General features: G+C 34.0%; 1 pseudogene across 1 annotated transcript in view; it reads right to left on the minus strand.

Annotated features, from left to right (window-relative positions):
- The window catches only part of LOC143223457 (uncharacterized), a 75,123-nt pseudogene extending 56,626 nt beyond the window's left edge, over nt 1-18,497 (minus strand). The window contains exon 1 of the transcript XR_013012920.1: nt 17,858-18,497. The product of XR_013012920.1 is annotated as an uncharacterized LOC143223457 (transcript). The remainder of the gene's footprint in view (nt 1-17,857) is intronic.
- Between the last annotated feature and the right edge of the window lie 262 nt (nt 18,498-18,759).

The following is an 18,759-nucleotide window of genomic DNA, read 5'->3' on the forward strand; positions in this document are numbered from 1 at the left end:
TAGTTTGTTTACTGCTTAACAGTGTGTGTAAAATCCTTATAAAGTTGTTTTTTTACATGCTGTTTGCAGTGTGTTTTATATTATAATTTGCATCGCACACTTTCCACATCTGGCTTATTCCTGCTGTGAGTTAGAACCTTACTTATAAATGGATAATATAATGATGTTACAGCTCATATTTTATACGTTTAAACTCATCCACCATGTAAATACATGACGTGAATAAACTTATCACCAGTCGGACTGTGGTACAATATCCAGTTATTACCCATTTAAAAGAATACGATTCTTTAACCTAGCTAGTATACAATATCACGAGTATGAAAGTAAGAATCGAAAATTTAATCAGATTCTCACCATTTCCATCCATTCCTACCTTGTTTCCTTACTTTTTGATGTTCTCATTTCTACTTCCTAATTTTTTACTTAAAAATTATTTACATTAATCTCACAGCTTTCTTTTGGTACTAAGTCTCGAGAGTGACTGTGCTTTAGGCCTACTTTTCTCGTAGCTTTTCTTAGAGCTACCTCTCAACATTTCCTGGCTTTTGCAGGAAATGAAATTTTCACCATTTCCATTCCATTGTGTTTCAGTTCATTTTTGATTGGATGTAACATATTTAATTAAAATCGTATTCAGTCAGTGCGATCAACATGTTTAAACACAAAATTGTTTCTGTGTTTATTTTGTTGAACTTCTCAGAGAGATACTCAAGGGCCAACTTCACTCACCATCTGCAATTTGGAAGTTATAGACCATAATGAAGGCAGCTATTCAACATCGCCAACCGACAATTCGTGAGCCACTCTTTAACAATGAATTTTTGTTTGTTTTTAAACTTCGAGCAAACCTACAAGAGGCCTATCTCCGCTAGCCATATGTAATTAAGCAGTGTACGACTAGAGGAAAGGCAGCTAGTTATCACCACCTACAGCCAACTCTTTGGCTGCTCTTTTACCAAGGAATAGTAGAATGGACCGTCACTTTATAACGTCCCAACAGCTGAAAGGCCGAGCATGTTTGGTTTGAGGGAGATTCAATTCCGCGAATCACAGATTGCGAATCCACCATTTTAACAATATGAAATAAGTTGTTGGTTAAACTTGATGCTGTACAGTGAGTTATTTCAACTGTATCCAATACGACGGGTCCTCCGCTGGTACAGTGGTAAGTCTACGGATTTACAACACTAAGATCAGGGGTTCGATTCCTCTCGGTGGACTCAGCAGATAGCCCGATATGACCTTGCTATAAAAAAACATACACATGCACACCCAATGCGATAGTCATGTTTATTGGTGTTTCTATCTACCGTTGGATGTAGCTCTCAGTCAAACCAGTCCAGTATTTCCTATTCTTAGCATCTGAGGCCTGGCATGGCCTAGCGTGTTAAGGCGTGCGCTTCGTAATCTGAGGGTCGCGGGTTCGCGCCCGTGTCGCGCCAAACATGCTCGCCCTCCCAGCCGTGGGGGCGTTATAATGTGACGGTCAATCCCACTATTCGTTGGTAAAGAGTAGCCCAAGAGTTGGCGGTGGGTGGTGATGACTAGCTGCCTTCCCTCTAGTCTTACACTACTAAATTAGGGACGGCTAGCACAGATAGCCCTCGAGTAGCTTTGTGCGAAATTCAAAACAAACAAACAATCTTAGCATCTGATTACTATTTGCGCCATATACCGTCCTTCTATCTTCCCTTAGATTTTTCCCCCTATTCTATGTTACCATTCCATTGTTCTTAATATCACGTATTATCGGAACAATCCTCTGCTGGGACAGTATTCACAATGCTAAGATCGAAGGTTCGATTCCTTTCTGTGAACACAACAGATATCCCGATATGGCTTTGCTATAATGAAAACAAACATATTATCAGAATATCTTGCTACATGCTCGGCCCATTTCCACCTAGTTCTCAGAATGAGCCTCACTGTATCTATTACATTTGTTGTGTTTCTCATTCTGTTATGCCTACATATGTCTTGTAGTATTGTTGTTTAGTGAACCGCAACCCTGAATAAGAACTGACCACATTCGCAGCATATCATCTGTAGAATACAGTTTAAATAGATAGAAAAGTATACAAATAGCCGGACAGAAAATAGACATATATACGGACAGACAAATGGAAGTACAAATATGCAAATAGAGAGATAGACAAGAAGATGGATAATTAATGTTACAGCACCCTGTTGAAAATGTTGTACCTACAGTTAATGGGTGGTATTTATATAAGATATTACAGTAAATTATAGGACTGAGAAATACCACTTTTGCAAGAGTATTTTAAAACGTTTTGTTTTTTAATTTTTGTTTGAAATTTTCAGTTTCGTGTACATCAGGAGAAATGGACATTTTCCAAATCTTTCACATCAGACGCTCTGTTTGAGAAACATTGTTCTATAAACAACAAAAAAAAACATCACATGTCAGTAGGAGTTTCAAGTAAATGATTGATTTCATTCGTTTTAAAGAACTGAACACAAGGAAAATCAAAGGGGCAAAATTCAGTCACAAAAATAAAGTTATTATAGCATCCATTCAACTTACACCAAGAGTATCAAAAGGAAGGGTAAGAAAGATCGATGAAAATCCCATTAGGGACGTTACAGAAAGAGAAGAAGGCATGGATGACTTCAGCTACTAAATACCGCTCAACCGGATCAAAATAAGGCACTGAATATATGCGTGCAACAAAACAAAAGACACTAACATTCCCAACAGCGGGCGCATTAACAAGATAAAGGATAACACGTAACACCTCAGTATAAGAAAAGGCACAATTGAGACAGCAGTACGCTTGCTACAGTTACAAGCACGTTCGTTTTTATTATCAATATAACAATACTGTGAAATCTGTTGGCTCGAGTCCAATTAACACGCACCAGACGTGACACGAACAATAACTCATTTAGTTGTCTCTTCTACCTCATTGCTTCAACACTTAAGTATTGTTATGTTTAACATAGGCACGTGTATAATAGTAGGGAGTAAACATGGATGTAGATAAATAGCTAGTTGTGTTACAGAGTGGTCTTCTCTCACAGATTTAATGATTAACTGAAACACCGACAATAATCCTATACAATTTCCGTTAACTCAACATTGGTTCAAAGGTTAACTAAAACGGCGCCTTTTCCTCTATATGTGTGTTTTTCATAATACTGACTCAGTAGTTAACATACTTAGCAAAAAGTGGTTTCACCAACTGATTTAATATCCATCAGTCACGAGTACTAAGCTGAAAACGATTCCAACAATCGATTGCGTCTCTACTGACGATTACAAACACAAAATAAGTGTATGAAACTCACACAAAATACTCTCTTTAAACTAGTCATAAACCTCGTAAGAATACTCTTAAGACGTGTTAAACAAAAGACGAAACGTAATAAGTCGCCTTATATTTCCTTGTCACCCAATTATGTCCTCTCAAATTACCAAAATTGAGTCAAATTCTTCAAATTGATACTGACATTAATGGTACTTTCACTTCACACCCTGTTATTGGTTTTAGACATAATCAACGACTTCTTCGGAATATTCTTATTTATGTTAACTTTACTAATTAAACTCATCTTACTGATTTCTCCCCTGCAACCAACCACGTTATGTTGTTGTCGGTATACTGACAATCGAATTTCAGCAATATTTCCTCAAAATTATTTTTACATTAGAAATACCTTTGTTTGTTTTTGAAGTTCGCGCAAAGCTACACGAGGGCTATCTGCGCATAAATACCTCAACATGTTTATAAGAATCTGTTATATAATGCGTTGTTTGTGACGTTTCTAAGTTGGTGTCCCCCTACCCTGTGGCACAGTGGTATGTCTGCGGACTCCCATCGCTAGAAATCGGGTTTCAGTACTTGTGGTGAGCAGAGCACAGATAGCCCACTGTGTAGTTTTTTTTTGCTTAATTCTAAAGAAAGAAACAAATAAACTGTAACTTGATATACATTGGTGAAACTAATCGCAAAATCAGTCACAGATTTTGCGAGCACAGACAACACAAATTATAACCTAAACTCACCGGTTTTAAGACACTTTTTAGACTTTTCACATCTCAGACTTGCTGATCTAAGATCTTCATCAATAGGTCGTTATTTATACGATAGGGAAAAACAAAGCCTTATTTACATTCTAGATCAGGGGTTCCCAAACGTTTTTGACTGTCGACCCCTTCATGGAATCCTTGACCTTTTATTGACCCCTCCATTCTTTTAAGTAATAAAGATCTATAAGTCATAGTTAAAGGAAGAATAGCTTAATAAAAAAATAAAAGTAATAATAATATATTATGATAAACCAACTTTACCTATTTATTGACCGTCTGACATCTTTAATGGGAGGAATGTGGTTGACGATCTTTGAGAAGAGCACTAATATTTGGTTGTAAATTGGTGAATTTTAGTCCTAATTCACAAAGCTATTCTATGTCCAGTTTGTTCCTCTGCTTTGTTAGGACTGAATTTACATGGCTAAAACCAGCTTCAACCATATGAAACTTGGGAATGCAAGAAAAAAGGGTTCACTGCTGCAAAACGTTTTGGATGCTTATTGACAATATTTACATTACTCCAGAAGTTTCTGAGAGTCATATTTTTGAACAGTGATTTAACTTCGAGATTCACGGAAAGTTCAGTGAGTTCATCTTGTAAATTAGATTCAATAATTACCTTTACTATTTCCGAATCAAATGACGTAACAATCCAGTCAGGTAAATACATTTTCTCCGAGCCCTTAAAGCGCACTTTAAAGTATTCACACAATTTTCAAGGTACTCTATGTATATATCCAAGTCATCATTAGAAATAATTTGGTCTTCATCTTCCAGTTGCCGTAAGTTTGAAAAGTACTGAAAATCTCTTCGTAGCAATGAAGATTTAAAAAGACTTATTTTGACTTGGAAGCCCAAGAGGATTGTTCGGGTTTGAATACAGACGGGTCTGTACATCATTAAATTTTGAATATAGGTTTGCCAAATAGAAAAGATAATTCTTATTCTTTTTCAAATCATCACATGAAAAGGAATCCACGTCTGTAAGAAATCCACAGTTAAGTCATACAAGTCAACAAGCCTTTACAAGTAAACACCTATTGGCAGCCACCTCACTTCAGTATGCAACAGTATTTGGTTCACCAATTCACTTTTTTTTCACATAGCTTAGCAAACAGTTGAGAATTAAGTGGATGCGCTTTAATTTTATTTATCGATCTGATGCACACCTTTAGAGTATCATGCAATTCGTCACTGAGACTTTTTGCCACAAGATGGTGTCTGTGTGAATCCCACTATTCGTTGGTAAAAGAGTAGCCCAAGAGTTGGCGGTGGGTGGTGATGACTAGCTGCCTTCCCTCTAGTCTTACACTGCTCAATTAGGGACGGCTCGGTGCAGTGGGCTAACAACCTACTCACTTAAATATTTGTTGAAGAATCCGCAAGCGATTGCGGCCCTATGTTCCCTAGATTGAATCTAATGGTGATAACTAACTAACTAATATAATATACGATAATAGATAACTCAGTAATATCAAATGTTCGTTAAGCAAAATAGGCCTACCTAATCACCAGAGAGGGGAGAAAAAAAAAGAAGCGAAAGAAACAATGTTTTAGCTAAAATCTATACAATATATCAGTTTAGAGGGTTTTGGCATCAAACTTGCTCATTTGTACAGGTTTCTAGACTCCTTGGATAAATGAAATAATTGCCCTCCACATTTATTTTCTCATAATTGTAATTAGGATTTTTTCCAATTGTTGTCATTAACATAGCAGGATAATGTAAATGACCTTTAATTCAAGCAAGTTAAATTTTAGGTTTCCCCCCCTTTCAGTAATTCTTCAGTTTATCAGACTCTTCAAGATCCCATTTTACTCTACCCCCCCCTGCAAATGTTAGGCTGCGAGGACATACTTACACCACTGGTTTTAGTTACTGTGTATGAGACTGCTTTGATTTATTAGAAGAGCAAACAGGATTCATCTCAAAAGATGTCATATCGCCAGTGTCTTAACTGTAAGTTGACATGTTCTCTTGCTCGAGTAACATGGTGATGGCGGTGAGCTTGGGTCAATATCGGTTTATAGGTAGCCTTCTTTTAAAATAACTCGTTTTGTCAGTCTGCACTTCTTGTAACTCTGTAATGAATATGTTCATACTATTCTTGTCCCTTAAAGTGTTCCAAGACTTCTTTCGACCCTAACGGGGACGTGTTAACCTAATCAAAACACGAACATCTCTTATTCAACATCTATCAGTAGGCTTTCCTTGAACAACATTTTCTGTAGTTCGATGACATTTCAGGATTCTATATACAGTACACTTGGAATACCATATTGTTTTGGCAATGTTTGCTTGCTTCATACCATTTCTGGACAACCTATCAATTTGACGCTCTATAACTTCTGGCACACGACGAGGCATGACTACACAAAATACAGAGAAATTTCTGGAACAGAGCGTTAATTAGTTTCGAAGAAGAATACACCAAAAGCACACCCTTTTATACAAAACAGGTGTATGTGTGTTTTGACAAACAAATGCTCAAAATAACGTATACAGACCAGAATAACAATTAGTACATGTTTGTCCGATCATACGCTACTTTGTTAATACTCTGGTATTTACTCAGTAACTATCCTATGTTTATAGACAAGAACATTAATATGGAACAATATTTCCGAAAACACTTTAGCCAAGACGGCAGTTCATGTAGAAGGGACTGAGAAGCATTACGTTACATTTAAGGTATTTTTCTTGGAAGGCATTTAGGTTGTACCACGAGGACTCGCTTTTGCTCTTGGTAAAGTTGCAACACATAATTTTAGTGTCTTCCATAACACACACTTCAATCATGGTAAAATAAAAACAACGAAACAAGTGTTTCTTCAATGACTTTTTATATTTTAATTATCACAAAAACACCATAATTTAATTACAACACATTCTTTATATATAAAAAATACCCCAGTTTAATTAAAATGCATTTGTTATATATATAAATACGCCATAAATCAAATAAAACACATTATTTATACATAAACGTTTCAAAAAATTGCTTCTTTTCGTTCTTTGGTGATTAGGTACACAGAGAGTTGTTTTCTTGTCCGTTTATCTCTACATCTATTTATCTATCTACCTATCTGTTCGCCTACCAATCTGTCTGTTTATCTCTCTATATTTTTACCTACTAAAATGTACTTGTCTTCAATAAACGAACAGCGCATCCAAACTTGTAACTCCGAACATTTTTTTCCACATAAGCATTTATCACAAAACAAAAATACACATCACTTTATGTATTCAAAGATTGGCTTTTATAGAGAAACGAAACAGCATGCCTTACGTACTCTTCCGTAAGGGGGCGGGACTTCACAATTCATGTTATCAGGAGCTATTCTTTAAAAAGTAACGTTGCATTTTAGTTTCTGATAAAGAAAGAACGCATTTCAACTTTTGTGAGCAGACGTAACGGCCCGAAAAGTAACAACAAATTACTGTCTATACAGTCAGGAACGGTTTTTCATAAAGCAACATTACATTACATTACATAGTGTAGGCAATGAGAAACAGCTCTTTACGAAAGAAGAAATAAGAAACAGTCCTTTACCAAGAAAGTAATAAGGAACAGTTTTTTTACAAATGAAGTAATAACAAATAGTCCTATACCAAAGAAGTAATAAGAAGTAGTTTTATAGCAAGGAAGTAATAAGAAACAATCCTTTACCAAGGAAGTAATAAGAAACAGTTCTATACCAAGGAAGTAATAAGAAACAGTCCTTTACCAAGAAAGTAATAAGAAACAGTCCTTTACCAAGGAAGTGATAAGAAACAGTCCTTTACCAGGGAAGTAATAAGAAACAGTTCTATACCAAGAAAGTAATAAGAAACAGTTCTATACCAAGAAAGTAATAAAAACAGTCATTTACCAAGGAAGTAATAACAAACAATCCTTAACGAAGAAAGTAATAAGAAGCAGCTCTATACCAAGAAAGTAATAAGAAACAGTTTTTAGCCAAAGAAGTAATGAGAAACAGTTCTATACCAAGGAAGTAATAACAAACAATCCTTTACGAAGAAAGTAATAAGAAACAGTTTTTAGCCAAAGAAGTTATGAGAAACAGTTCTATACCAAGGAAGTAATAACAATCAATCCTTTACGAAGAAAGTAATAAGAAACAGTTTTAGTCAAGGAAGTAAATTAGAAACAGTCCTTTACGAAGGAACGACAAAATAAACTCCATGCAATCAACAAAAATGTTTTCTAACAAAACAATAATACATCATAATACATAATAATACATCATAGTTTCTCTATTCGGAAACACTATTTCAATTATAAATTGCTTCTGAAACAAAGGACAAGAGCAGTTTATCTACTACAGTTTAAGGAGTTGTAATCCTCGCCATCATTATGAGCCCAAATACATCAAGTAAAGATAATGTTTACAGCGCCCTCTAGCAAACTATAGTATATTTAAAATTTTATTATGCAGTTTTCCATTAGAAAAACTTACTGAAGGTTTAAAATGAAAGTGTTTAAGTTGTTACAGTTATATACACATATTACTTTTTCCAATCAAATTTTCTTTTTTCCTCCATGCTGTGAGACCGGACAGGTTGATGGTAGAGCCAAACATATTTACGTCGAACTACGTGGAATACATGCTTGCTTTGTGACAAACAATGATGTGACACTTCGTGAATACTCTTTCTGTTCCCATTCAGGTATCAATAGTATATAATAAACAATAATCAGGTGTTATTGCTATGCACCATGATGGTATATAATAAACAATACTCGGTTTTTATTTCTACGTGTCATGATGGTATAGTGTAAACAATAGTCGCGAGTTATTTCTGCGTACCATGACGGTATATAACAAACAGTAGTCGGGTGTTATTTCTACGTATCATGATAGTAGAGAACAAACAATACTCGGGTGCTATTTCTACATACCAATAGTATAAAATAAACAATAGTCAGGTGTTATTGCCATGTACCATGATGATACATAATAAACAATAGTCGCGTGTTATTTTTTACAAACCATAACGGTATAATATAAACAACAGTCGTGTGTTATTACTCCATACCAATATGGTATAGTGTAAATATAGTCGGGTGTTATTTCTACGTATCACGATGATATATAATAAACAATTGTCGTGAGTTATTTCTATGTATCATGATGGTAAAGTGCAAACAATACTAGGGAGTTATTTCTACGTACCATGATGGTAGAATACAAACAATACTAGGGTGTTATTTCTACGTACCATGATGGTAGAATACAAACAATACTAGGGTGTTATTTCTACGTACCATGATGGTAGAATACAAACAATACTAGGGAGTTATTTCTACGTACCATGATGGTAGAATACAAACAATACTAGGGTGTTATTTCTACGTACCCTGATAGTATATAATAAACAATAGTCGGATGTTATTTCTATGTACAAAAATGGTATGTAATAATCCACAGTCGAGTGTTATTTCTACGTACCATGATGGTATATAATAAACAATAGTCAGCTATTATTTCTGCGTATCATGATGGTATGTAATAAAATAGCGGCGTGTTATTTCCACGTTTCGTGATGGTATATAATAAACAATACTCGGGTCTATTTCTACGTATCACGATGGTTTATAATAAAATTTAGTTGGGTGTTATTTCTGCGTAATATGATAGTTTAAAATAAACAATAGAGTTATATAATAAAAAATAGTTGGGTGTTATTTCTACGTACCATAACTGTAGAGAAGAAACAATAATCGGGTTTTGTTTCTGCGTATCAATATGGTACAGTGTAAATATAGTAGGGTGTTATTTCTATGTATCGTAATGGTATATAAGAAACAATACTCCCGAGATATCTCTACGTACCACGATGGTTTATAATAAACAATAGAAGGGTGCTATTTCTACGTACTATGATGGTTTATAATAAATAAGGGCGTTATTTCTACGTACTATAATGGTAGAGAGCAAACAATACACGGGTGTTATTCCTGCGTATCAATAATATATAATAAACAATAATCGGATATTATTAGTACGTACCATAATGGTATACTATAAACAACAGTCTGGAGTTATTTGCACGTATCATGATGACATATAATAAACAATAGTTAGGTGTCACTTCTACATACCATGATGGTATATAATAAATAAGAGTTGAGTGTTATTTCTATGTATCATGAGCATATATAATAAACAATACTCGGGTCTTATTTCTGTGTATCATGATGGTACATAATTAACGACAGTCGAGAGTTATTCCTACAAGCAATAATGGTATACAGTAATTCATAGTCGGGTGTTACTTCTACGTAGTATGATACTATATAATCAACAATAATCAGGTGTTATTTCTTCGTACCATGATGGCTTATGATAAACAGTAGTCGGGTGTTATTTCTATATACCATGCTGATATATAATATACAATATTCGAGTATTATTTCGATATACCATGATGATATATAATAAATAATGGTTGGGTATTATTGCTAAGTATCATAGCAGTATATAATAAACAATAGTCGGGTGTTATTTTTACGTACCATGATGGTATATAATAAGCAATAGTCAGGTGTTATTTCTACGTACCATAATGGTAGAGTACAAACAATACTTGAGTGTTATTTCTTCGTATCAACAGTATATAATAAACAATAATCGGGTGTTATTTCTACATAAGCTAATGGTACTGGGTAAACAATAGTCGGGAGTTATTTGTACGTATCATGATGATATATAGTAAACAATAGTCAGGTGTTACTTCTACATACCATGATGGTATATAATAAACAATAGTCTTGTAGTGTTTCTACGTATTATGATGGTATATAATAAACAATAGTCGGGTGTTATTTCTACGTATCATGACGATATTTAATAAAAACAGTCGGATGTTATTTCTAGGCATCATGATGGTATATAACAAACAATAGTCGGGTGTTATTTCTACGTATCATGATGGTATAGTGCCACCTATAGTTGGGAGTTATTTGCACGTATCATGATGGTATATAAATAACAATAGTCGGGTATTATTTATACTTACCATGATGGTAGAGTACAAACAATACTAGGGCGTTATTTCTACGTACCATGAGAGTATATAAAAAATAGTCGAATGTTATTTCTACCTTTCATGATGGTATATAATAATCCAGAGTCGGGTTTTATTTGTACGTACCATGATGTTATATAATAAAAAAATTGTCGAGTGTAATTTCTACACACGATACTGTTAGGGAACAAATATATTCGGATGTTATTTCAGCGTATCAATAGTATATAATAAATAGTAATTTAGGGTTATTTCTCGGTACCATAATGGTACAGTGTAAACAATAGTCGGGAGCTATTTGCATGTATCATGATGGTATATAATAAAATATAGTCGGGTGTAACTTCTACATACCATTATGGGATATAATAAACAATAATCGGTGGTTATATCTATGTATCATGATGGTATATTATAAACAAGGGTATTATTTATATGTATCATGATGGCATATTATAAACAATAGTCGGGTGTTATTTCAGCGCATCATGATAGTATAGTGTAACTAATAGTCGGGAGTTATTTGCACGTATCATTATTATAAATAATAAAAAATAGTCACGTTTTATTTCTACATACCATAATGGTAGATAACAAACAATACTTGTGTGTCATTTCTGCGTATCAATCTTACATAATAAAGAATAATCGGGTGTTATTTCTACGTTCCATGATGGTTTAGTGTAAAGAATAGTCGGGAGTTATTTACACGTATCATGATGGTATATAATAAACAAAACTCGGGTGTTATTTCGACTTACCATGATGGTATATAATAAACAAAACTTGGGTGTTATTTCGACTTACCATGATGGTATATAATAAACAAAACTCGGGTGTTATTTCGACTTACCATGATGGTATATAATAAAAAATAGTATTGTATTATTTCTATGTGTGATGATGGCATATAATAAACAATAGTCGGACATTATTTGAACGTACCACGATGGTATATAATAAACAATACTTGGGTGTTATTTCTACGTATCATGATGGTGTATAATGAATAACAGTATATAGAAAAGGAATGTAATATAAGGTAGAAAAGGAACACCTTTATATCTATATTAAAAATAATAAAATAAATAATATAAAATTATATATTCAAACATCTAAGCACGCCCTCTACATTTCGACACTCAGTTACACAATCCCTTTCAAACATGTGGTCAGCTTCCGGTCAGTTACCTCTTTCTTACTTTGTGAACCTGACGATGACGGAAGGTCGAAACGTTGTTCGCTCCTCAACGTAAAATATTTTCTCAACCCAAACGAGCCGTTTTTACATATATAATAGTCAGGTATTATTTCTACGTATCATGGAGGTATATAATAAATAAATAGTCGGGTATTATTTCTACATATCCTGATGGTATATACTAAACAAGAGTCGGGTGTTATTTCTACGTACCATGATGGTAGAGTACAAAAATACTAGGGCGTTATTTCTACGTACCATGAGAGTATATAATGAAAAATAGTCGGATGTTATTTCTTGCTATCATGATGGTATATAATAATCCAGAGTCGGGTGTTATTTCTTCGTACGATACTGGTAGAAAACAAAAAATACTAGGGTGTTATTTCAGCGTATCAATAGCTTATAATAAACAGGAATGTGGTGTGTTTTTTTTTTCTAGGTACCATGATAATAAACAATAATCGGGTGTTACTTCTATGTACCATAATGATATATAACAAACAATAGTCGAGGATTATTCTACGTATGATGATGGTATATAATATTGTCGGGTATTATTTTTACGTACCATGATGGTATATAATAAAGAATAGTCGAGTGTTATTTGTACGTATCATGATGGTATATAATAAAGAATAGTCGGGTATTATTTCTACGTACCATGATGGTATATAATACACAATACTCGGGTGTTATTGCTATTTACCATGATGGTATATAATACACAATACTCGGGTGTTATTTCTGCGTACCCTGATGGTGTGTTGTAAATAAGTCTTTTCCTAAAAGGAACACCCACTTAATTTTTTTCTATTGTTAAGTATATTAAGTACTACGACACTGTTATTTCTAAGATAGTAAAGCGTGATATTTAGTATTTTCGATTGGTATTTGTAACTTGATGTGTTTTCTTGATTGGCTACTACAACATAAGTATTACAGTTGTTGGTGTTATTTCCGATAATGGCTTGTCGAACTACTGTTGGAGTTGATGATGTTGTCTCATGTTCTACGAAGGAGGCGTAGGAGGAGGAGAGAAGCACTTAACTGGTTCAGTGCTGATCTTGTAGCCGAGAAAATGGATCTTGTTGGAGCAATGAAAACCAAGTTCGGGTTCACAAAGAGAAATAACAACATTCCTGATATTATTTACTTGGAATATTATTAATTTTTGTTTTCTCTCTGATCACAACCGCTTATTTAGAAATATTTCTTTTTTAATATTCTAAAGTTTTAATTTAGTATTATTTCAGTTGTATTTAAATGGCTTAGTCATAGTCCCAAAAACTAATTGTAATAAAAGATAGATTTGTATTTTAAAAATATTGATCTCATATTTTGTGAATATCATAGCATAAGTCCTCATTACTATCATAATTTAAGTCCCCATTACTATAACAGTAAAGTCCTCATTACTATCATAGTATAAGTTATTATTATAATTATTATAGTATATGTCCTCTTTATTATAATGGTATAAGTCATCGTGATTACTACAATACTACTACAATAATCCTCGTGATTATCAGATCATAAGTTACTGTGGTCATTATAATATACATTCTCGTGATGATGACAGAGTAAGTCCTCGTGAGTACCATAGTGTAACTCATCATAATTACCACAGTATAAAACTTCGTAGTTAATGCAGCATAAATCCTCGTCACTACAGCAGTATATGTCCTCGTGATTACCACAGTATAAAACTTTCTGTTTATCACAGTATATAAGCCCTTAACGATTGTCATATTTTTGTTTTTTGTTTAAACACAAGTCTACACAATGGGTATCGGTGCTGTGCTCACCTCGGGTATCGAAACTCTATTATTAGCGTAAGAATCCCTTACATTTCAGCCTCTGGGAGATTTAAAATAATAGGGTAACTATAATAGCCGCGGTACATGAAATTATTTTAGGTAGGATTAGAGTAAACTAACTTACAAGACCTTTTCCCCCCATTTTTATTAGCTATACTTTTGCGCACCAGCAGTACTAAGCGTGGGACGCTTATATCTGATTAAATTCTGTTATTTATCAGGACCTCTACTAACCTACCTTCAAATTGAATATTTTTCGAACCACGATTAGAGTAAATTAATCTACGAGACGTTGGACGTGATCAAATACATCAGTCAAAAGATTTCACCTCCTGAGTCCAAAATTGTGATCAAATAGGCCAAGAGATAAAGGAACTATGAACTAAAGGTTTATACTTGAAAAACAACGACACATTCAGTGAGCCGCTATGCCGCGGCTAAAAACAAGCCAGTTATGCTTTAGAATTTTTTAAAATATGTTAAGTTCTTATTGGAGTTTAATTTCAGCTTCCAGACAATTTTACACACCAGAGGGCAGAATCTGCAAGTGACTTAATTACAATTTGACTTGTAAATTTATTTAGTTTTCAGTTTGTTTTGTTTTTTCTTTTCATGTAGGACTTTGAAACAGAAAAACGTTTCACAAATACCATGAGTTACATGTTAGTGTTAACGAAATACTTTAACGGGTACAAGTTTACAAATGGCTCAACCCTTATTACTCTGTACGAAAATCACCATGTGACTCGTTTCAGTGTACAGTTAGTGAATGTTATACTTATAACTCGAGAAAATCGACCAGTCGAGCATGACTGGTGAGATCCCAGCCAAACGAATCTACTCTTATCTGCTTCTGATTTCTTCCTTCAGTTAGTATCTTTTACTTACCGGACTGCGTTTATCAGTGTGAATCAAAACAAAGATCCTAAAGAAAACAGGTAGTTAATAAATCACCAGTCTTTAACTTCCGGTTATTTCTTGTTTCTCTACATCTTCCGAAACATAAGAGCATGAGAATGAACATCTCTTCAAAGAACCCTGCACTTACAATTGTAGGCAAATAATATTGTGTACTCACTGTTGTACGTGGTTATTATGGAACTTCCAAAATACACTGTATTCATAGTTGTACCTAGATGTTATGAAACTTACACATATACTCACAGTTGCTCATAACTATGATGCACTTTAGACAAGAATCTGAAATTGAGTTGTAGTTAGCTGTATCCTGTTTTATACTACTGGGAAACTTAATACAAGAGTCAAAACATTAATGTTGACGTAGCTGCATGAAACCTTAATCAGACCTAAAATTTTCAGCCAGTAACATGACTGTCTTCGCTTACAACCAATTACACTGGCCTAATTCTCACCAAATTACCGTTTGGCTCAAAATATAAAATAAAATATTTTCAGACTAACATAAAACCAATCACGTAACTTCTTCTTCATAAAATTATTTAGTTCATAACATAAAAACACATTTAGAGATTTTCACACAGTTCATGTGGTAACGTTCCCTCCACCAGCTTACCTTTAGGTCATAACATAGAATATATCTCTTCAGATTAATACACAGTCTATTATGTTAACTTTCTTCTTCTAGGTTATCATGCATTCTATAAGACGAAAAGATCTACTGTTAATTACTATTGTTAAAACATTCAGATTTCCTCATAATACGAATATTCTTCTATTCAGACTAGCTTACTGTTAATAATACAAATATTTTTTCTATTAAGACTATCATACTGTTCATACACGAAATTAATGTAATTTAAAAGTCTATAATGTTAGAAACTCTCTTCGTTCTTGTGGGACACATAAGAGAAGGTATTACTTTTTTTTTAGATATTATTGTAGAGAAAAGTGTTTTTTTTTAATATTAAAGAAATTGAATTATTTTGATTCGAGATTCATCAATGTCAAAACGATACGACGAACTAGTTTTTTTATTAGTAGTTTTGAGTTTTAATTAATAAATTTGTTGAGTAAGCTGCGCTGTTTGGTGACTACCAAGTATAGTTCATAATAGTTTTGTTACTTCCTTACATATACATTTTTCCTTCTTCTAATAATGATCCCCTGTATAACTGTTTTCACCGTAAAGCATTGCAATTTAATATTGATGACGATCTTCAATGCACATTATTTCGTTAAAAAATATCTTCTGCTGATCGAATCGTAGAAATAAAAATTAAATTAACATAAAATCATGTCGAAAGGTATTGTGGACATGTTAAGTTCATTGACCCGGATATTTCTTTTTTAGTCTATATGAACTCAGCTCTTAAATAGACTTTTAAGTAATATTTTTGCTTGTTTGTTTTGAATTTCGCACAAAGCTACTCGAGGGCTATCTGTGCTAGCCGTCCCTAATTTAGCAGTGTAAGACTAGAGGGAAGGCAGCTAGTCATCACCACCCACCGCCAACTCTTGGGCTACTCTTTTACCAACGAATAGTGGGATTGACCGTAACATTATAACGCCCCCACGGCTGGGAGGGCGAGCATGTTTTGGCGCGACGGGGATGCGAACTCGCGACCCTCAGATTACGAGTCGCACGCCTTAACACGCTTGGCCATGCCAGGCCAAGTAATATTTAAACATGAAAATTTCACTGATATTTTAGAGGATTTCTAAAATTATTTTATGGTATGGTATCTGCCATCTTACAATATTATCTAATAACGTAAGGTACATCTTATACCAGTAGGATCCTATGGCAATAATGTTAGTTTCTGGTTTAAGAAACAAACAAATAAAGAGATTTGTTGGGTAATCGGTGGTCGTATATAGTAATGTATACATGTGAAGTTATTTTACAAAAACAAACAAACCAAAAATTTAAAAAAAAAAACGTACGTAAGACAACACTAAGCTGAATAATTCAGTTCAGTACTTAGATATCAATACATTCGCAGCGATTCAACTTCACACACGTGAAAACTGATAACTTGGATTTTAATTATAACAACTCAAATAATAAATTAAAGAATGTATAGCATGAACCAGCTGGTACAAAAAATATAAGAGATAGTTAAGTAAATAACTTCGTACCTTGGGCAGCTTCAATCATTGTGGTGTTAATTATTCTATATGTTATTAATGTAACGCTACTGTTAATAAGAGCACTATATTCGTGACAATTTGTATCATCAAGTAGTTAGATAAACTACACTGTATCTGTGACAACTTGTCTCCTGGAGACGTTAACTAATAGGTGATTGTAGTAATGGTAAGTTTCTAATGAGATTGTTAGGTTATCAGTCCTGTATTTTCAGCCATCTATATCTGCCAGATGTGATTAACTTAAACAAAATCGTAGTGTGTGTGTGTGTGTATGTGAGGTGGAAGTTTTAATGTGCAAGAACTGTGAAAAAAAATAGACATGTATGTGTTTCTGTGTTTGCTGTCTAAATGACAGCTTTTTGAACATAAAAATATTAATTACATAAGTTATATGACAAATATAATTGACCATAATCAGCCTTGACCAGCAAAATGCACTTGGACCGTGAAATTTATCGAACAAATGCAAAAAAAAAAGAGAACAAATTTATCTCACTCCTTCACAATAAGCACTATTCTACCATGGTTTCTAACATTTTAACCTATGCGTCTTTTTTAAAAAAAAAGCAAACAAACCTGATTGTGCATATATTGTATTTAACATTTAATTTTATTCTTAGGTTTACAGAAAAAATAATTGTAAGATAATGAAGAAAGGACCACAGTAGACTTACCATACTTTCCCCAGAGTTGTAATATAACTTTTTTTCTGGGGATCATGGAAACATCTAATTAGTTTATCGTAGTCGTTCACACACTCTGTAGTCCATCTTCTCCAAGAAAATGAGACATCATTAATACTTTGTGATACATAGTAGGATAACTGGTTACTATAATCACTACGGACTGTCTTCGCTGTATCACGTAGGTGCACTAAACATACACATAGTGTTGTTATCCTGATATATGTTCCACCAAAATTCCGCGCCCCTTTATAAATAATGTTCTTGGTAAAAGACTGGTAGGTTTCTTTTAAGATGAATCAAGTAGACAAGCATTTTCGTGGGACTGAGCATTACGAGTTAGGGAAGAAAACCACCATTATCTAACGAAGGTCAAAGATGACTTGACTATTACTTCAGTTTTAATGTTCTTTGACGAACCCTCACTAATTGAAGTAATCTTTCAAGCACCGGTCAAAAGAACCAACAACAGAAACAAGACACTGGTGTGGTCTTAGCTCTCACGTGCGACCTCGATGGCACCAGAATACTCCAGCTTTCCTGGCGTGGTCCTGCTTGGCCTATTTTATCACCGTTGACGCATGCGCAACATATGCGTTTGCAGTATTCGTGTATCGATCTCAACACATCATTCAGTTGAACTCGACTATTCCGAAATTGCATTCATATCTATGAAACCAGTTGCACGAAATTCAAATTAAATAGATATGTAGCAACTTACACAGTTTGTTGTAGAATATGTGATACACCTATAACTGATGCATGAAGAACACGATGATCTGCGGGTTTTAAATTATCAAAACGTTGGTCACGATCTAAGTTGTTTATCAAAACCCGACTTCACATTTCGTACCTTCTTTTCAGAGCCACAAGGATTAAGGCTGTTATTGATT

The sequence above is a fragment of the Tachypleus tridentatus genome, chromosome 8, assembly GCF_004210375.1.
Source record: "Tachypleus tridentatus isolate NWPU-2018 chromosome 8, ASM421037v1, whole genome shotgun sequence".
NCBI classification, from domain to species: domain Eukaryota; kingdom Metazoa; phylum Arthropoda; class Merostomata; order Xiphosura; family Limulidae; genus Tachypleus; species Tachypleus tridentatus.